This window comes from Chaetura pelagica, unplaced genomic scaffold (genome assembly GCF_000747805.2).
Source record: "Chaetura pelagica isolate M959 unplaced genomic scaffold, ChaPel_1.0 scaffold356, whole genome shotgun sequence".
NCBI classification, from domain to species: domain Eukaryota; kingdom Metazoa; phylum Chordata; class Aves; order Apodiformes; family Apodidae; genus Chaetura; species Chaetura pelagica.
The window spans coordinates 1018865-1024589 of record NW_009953964.1 but is presented as its reverse complement, the minus strand read 5'-3'; the positions used below and the strand labels follow the sequence as shown (position 1 = coordinate 1024589).

Here is a 5725-nt window from a genome sequence, read left to right as displayed (position 1 = left end):
TTTGGTTGGCTTTAGGGTTTTTTTGGTTGGCTTTAGGGTTTTTTTGGTTGGCTTTAGGGGTTTTTTTGGTTGGTTTTAGGGGGGAGGGTTCAGTGCTTCAGTGTTGTTTTGTTTTTTGAACAGAGAAGCCTGGTCTTAGAAGTAAGAGTGGGATGTTTCTCCCGTGTTACGGGATTAACCTGACTGAAGCCTTTTTGCAGGAGCCAAACAGAAGAGACCCACAGAACTCGGGCTGATCAGATGCCTGGGGACCATCCTCAGAATCGCTGCTCCCACGGTTCCTCTGCCCTGCCCTGGCCGCCCTCTCCTGCTGCCCTGGGGTGAGTAACACTCAGGCCCTGCAGCCTTATTTTACCTACACAGACATAGGCTGGCACAGACATAATAAGACACAGGGAAACCATCTTCCCAGGCACCACATCTTTCTCCGAACACCTCTTCACAACATTCCCGGGGCTCTCTCTTTGCTGTAAGAGCAAACTCCAAAATCTGACTGACACTGCCTGGGCAGAGCTTTCAAGACAGGAGGATGTGGTGGAGGTGAACAGGAGTCCTCTGCCACACAACCCATTCAATTACAGGTGTTTAACATGGTGCCCGCATAAATATATTCATGTAGAAGTGTGCTGGAAGAAGTAGAGGCACATCCAATCATTACATTTAGGTCCCCTCCCCATTTCAGACATGAGAATGAAACAGTTTTATAATAGAAGCCCCTGTGCATGGACAAAAAGCAAATACTCACTGTGTAGCTCTGCACGGGTGAAGCTCCTTGGCAAAATCTGTCCGGAAAAAGAAAATAAATTGGTGGGGAAATAAATTGAATGACTGCTAGATTTACATATGGGCTTTACACATCCACCATACCTATTTCTGGCAGCAGGTTTGGGTCTGATAACTCACAGGATTAAGTTTTGCTGCCAGCGTGAGGGCAGGGGCTGCTCAGCCATCTCCCCAGGCAGCCCCCCTGCGTGGGGACAGCAAGCACAGCATGACCTTGGGGTTTGGGGGTTCTGAGCAGCCCGGGCACAGCCGTGCTGGCAGGCTCCTGCAGCACTGCACGAAACTCCCTTTGCTTCCTTTCATTTTTTCCTTGGTGCTTAATGAGTCTGTGAGAGTCATCTGCAATTTCATGGAGGAAGCACAGCTGTAAAAAAGAAAATCTGCTTCATAAAGCCAAAATAATCAAGAATGAACAGTCAGACTATGCATATAAAGGAACTAAAGTACCTCCTGTTTTTTTTCCCTGGGCTTAAACATCAGTTGTGCTAAAAATAAATCTGTGGGAAGGAAAAAGCAGCAAAGTTGCTCCACATTCCTAGAAGCTTCTCACATTCACATCTCCACCTTGGGACTCCTACAAAGGCCAAAATATTTCCTGAAACATCAAGTCATATTGAGATGAAGCAAACATCCTTACTCAGCAGGTGCATTTAGGAAATTTAGGCAGTTTTAAATTATCCAGAATGGTAAAACAACAGATTTGAGCAAAAAAATCCCCAACAACTAGTTGTAAGAGTCACTGCAAAAATAATCTGGACCTGTCCACAGTACTAAAGGCCAAGAAACAGTTGTTTTTATGTACCATTTAGTATATCCCTTGTGGAGAACTTGAGCATTTGTGCATCTGGATTTCATCTGCAGCTGAAAGAGACTGTACATGTGATGTTTTAGCTTGAGCTGGCTGTAGCTGCTAACCATGTGTTTGGATATTGCAGCTCTCTCTCAGAAATATTTAAAGAGGTGTGCAAGCATGTGCATACTATAAGGGGAAAAAAAAAAAGACTTAACAGCTAAGGTTGTCTGGTTTTTATTTATGTACAAAATTTGCCCATCTCAACTGCTGGATACCAACCTAGGAGAATTCCTTCCCATCTCTAGTCTAACAGTTAAAGCTTTCATTTCCCAAACAGACCATGCCAAGGGAGAGGTTTCTCTAGCAGAGGGAAGTTACACCTAGGCCAGATATCTCTAATGTTCACACCCAGAGCAAACCTGCTGTCTGTCACCCATGGCATTCTTTGCAAAAAGCATGATGCGAAAAGCAGCCTGTACATCTCTTACCCCCAGTCATGTTCCTCCATTACAAATATCAACAACAATATCCCTTCTTTCCCCCTCAAGAAGAGCTGTGTTCACCCAAAAGTTTAGGATTAGCTATATAAGGCAGCAGGATGAGCTGTTGATCCCACAGCTGAGCTGAGGTCAGCAGCAGATGCTCTCCTGCTTCCCATAACCCTTCTCCTTGCTTTCTTCTTTCACTCAGAAAAGTCTTCCAGTTTGTTACACATTACATTCCTAATGTACAGAACCTAGCAAGAATGTAATTATTTGTAGTTTATATAGACAAAGATTCATTTAATACCTCTGTAGAATAATTGTGGACATCAATGGCATCACAGGAGCTCACTGAAGCCAAGGTATTCACTTGATAGAGAGTTGGTTGCTCCTCAGTTCTTACATTTCTGAAGTTATGGATTTGCTTTTATGTGATGAGTGTCAGGCTATCAGGATAGGTTTGGTTATTTACAGTTTGGCTTTACCATATTTGTTCAGTGGAACACAGGCAACTTTTACAGCAGAACAGCAGACAGCCTGCAGTAAGTCTGGGAGCCTCTGCCAGCAGGGGGATTTTCATGCTATTTTAAGTATTTACAAGTTGTCTCAAGCCTCAAATGATAAAAACATCAAGCAGTGAGAGTGCACTGAACTCAATGTTTTGCTGTTCAGTTGGCCTAGTGCAAACATTGCAATGCAGGCACCAGCTGGAAGCACTTCCCCAGCTCCCGCACCCGCTGCCCGGCAGGGAAGCAGCCCCGCGGGATGTGCCCGGGGGCCAGAGCTGCTGCCCTAGAAGGAAAGGTATTAGCTAGAGCCGGGGTTGCTGCTGGGCTGAAGGAACACAGACCTGCTGTAATAATAGCACCAGGGCTGAAGGTGACAACAGATGACTTAGAAGAACCAACAGCAGGTTTTGTAGAAGCAATCGAGAGGCTCAAGGGAGGTTTTCTTAAGCTTAAATCGTTAAAAAAGAATCTTGTTTGAGCTGTTTCACTTAAAACTTTCACTTCCTCAGCCTGCCAAGGACAGGGTTTGTGGGGAGGAGAGATGCACATGGCCCAGGGTTACAGAAGAGCCCATAGATACCTGTGGCACCTCCCTAAGCTTTTTCAGCCTGTCTATGCACATCAGAGAAGCCTTGCAAGTGCTGGACAAATAACGCATTCAAGTTGAAGGATTTGCATTCTTCTTTGAGAAGTGCCAAGCTCCAGTTGGGCCAGACCCATGTTCAAGGAAGCACTTCAGTGTTTAAAAAATGAAGGTATGTTTTCCAGCAATTTACCCAAAGACTGTCGAGAGCCAAGTAGCAGGGAAAGCTGAGTCCAGCTGCTGAACAAATTATTTCTTTATTTTTAAGATAAGATGCTCTCAGATTCCCAGGAAATTCTCTAAAAGGACAATATTGTGCCCAAAAAAACCCCAACTTTAATTTTCATAGTCTCAGAATTATACATCTGTAAGCCTATGCCAGGCTAAAAATGGGCAGCTCAGGAGGATCACTGTGTCTCTAAAGACAGAGAATGAAGAGCTGAGAAGCAGGTTACTAGAGCCTGAAAGATAATTCACTTGGAGTAAAATACTGTTGTACTATGTGTGGAAGTAGGACAGGAGTCTCATATTTCTTCAGAGAACACAGGCATTTAAATTAAATAATGAATGATACTATAAACTAGATTTATATTTCAAGTAAACATGTAAGTGACAAGTGTTATTTCAACATGTTTAGTTTCATATCTGTTCAAAGGGCTGTTAAGGCTCTCTAAAAGCAATGTAGGTTTTTTTTTTTTCCTCCAGCAACACTTCCCATCAGCACGAGCTGGAGAGACTGGGCAGGAGGCTTTTAGGTGGGACATTTCTTTTAGTATTTTCTTAATGCCCTCATTTGGAAAAATCTGTTCCAAATCCTACAATCCAGTAACTAAAGTGACTAGAGACCAGAGATTTGTTAATCAGATATTGCCAGGAGTGACCAAAAGCCTTATTGTGCCATTAGGTCTCATTCTGAAACAAGTTGTTGATTTTTTTGTATTAAACTGTGTGTTCTAAACATGAGAGCCAGTGAAGTGTAACCCCAACTTTACCTTCATGGAAGAAGACTGCTGCAGTGTTTCACCTTTCAGGGAGCAGATTTAACATACTTAAACAAAACTCAGCTGAAATAGATTGACTTCTTCAGTGGTTTCAACCTCACAATGAAGCCCACCTGCAACCAGCCACCACTTGTGGAGTTGCAGAAGCTGGCACAAGCTGACAGGTGATCTCTAAGTGCTGATTGAAGCAGGTTTGGATTTTCTTGCCCTGGAAGAGCTAGATGAACCTCTGCAAGTGTAGATGAGGGACATGCAGATGTTCAGGAAGAAGCTGCAGTTTGAGCTGTAACTCCTATTGCAAACAGGTTACTTGGAGCAAAACAACCAGTCAGACAAACTCTTGCTTATCCAGAAACTTCTTTTTTTCTGTACAAGTTGTCTGATAACTCTCCCTGAAAGTTACCAGAGGCATTTTCCAAGAGGCCTGTGCCTGGAAGGGTGTCTGCTGCCCAGCCCCTCCCCACGAGCAGGCCCTGCAGCTGCCCCAGCCTGGGTGTGCAGCTCCAACACTTTTAAAAAGTGCTGCTGCTGCTGCTGGGGGAACACGCTCGGCTTTGGGTACCAACCTGCAGCAACAGGGGCAACCTGGGTGTCTTACACGTTATTCAGTGTTGTCATAAAGTAACGACTTTTTAAAGTTAAGTTTAAATTCCTTCCAGAATAGGCACCTGAGGCAGCCAAATCAGAAATTCAATAAGGGGTAAAACAACCCCTCTGTACCGCAGTATCCAAGGGCAGCACCCCAAGGGGTTCTGCTCTCTGAGCACCCTGCCAAGGGCCAGGGCGGTGGATCCGGATCCAGCTCCCGCTCCCGCAGCTGCCCCGGCTCTGTACCCGCATGGGCTGCGGGATAAGTACTGGGGCGGCTGCCGGACAGGAAAAAGTGAATCATTCTCCCCGTCGGGGAATCGAACCCCGGTCTCCCGCGTGACAGGCGGGGATACTCACCACTATACTAACGAGGAGCGATAGTAAAGGCTGCATAGGCGCCTTACGAGGCTCCCAGTCCGCCCCGTCCCTGTGCCGCGAGCACGGGCAGCTCCAGGCCCCACGGCCCGCGCTCTGCACCGCGGGGAAGCTGCTCCAGCAGAGCCGGGGTCGACACGGCCCGCCCGGGCTGCTCCAGCTGCCCCAGGAGGCGACGCCGACAGCGCTGTTCTCATGGGACAGTGCTCACCACAAAGCTCCCTGTGGAAGCTTTAAGCTGAGATTCAGTATTTACCTTACACACACGTCTGTAGGATGCAGACTTTCAAGAACACGTAAGCTCAGCTGCGACGCTTGCTGCAGCAGCCCAAGTCCAACACGGCTCTGCAGGTACCCAAGCAATCCAGGAGGTGGCATTTCAGTACTCAAGAGCACAATGCTGCATCACTTCACCATCCAGACACGGTCTGTCACAGTCAAGCCTCTTACTGACAGCAAGAACTTTAAAAGAAGAAAAACAATTGGTGGAGATTCATAAATATTTCTCTCCCCATCCAAACTACTGCCAATTTTTTAAAACTAGGAGAGACATACAGAGAATGCAAGGAAAGCTCAAGAGAAGAGACTTCACTTCCAGATTTGGTAAG

The 5725-nt window shown here is 46.0% G+C and overlaps 1 non-coding gene across 1 annotated transcript; it reads right to left on the bottom strand.

The window, feature by feature from the left end:
- Positions 1-5044: 5044 nt before the first annotated feature.
- TRNAD-GUC lies at positions 5045-5116 on the bottom strand. The gene has a single exon. It is a non-coding gene; the product is annotated as a tRNA-Asp (tRNA).
- Positions 5117-5725: the final 609 nt, after the last annotated feature.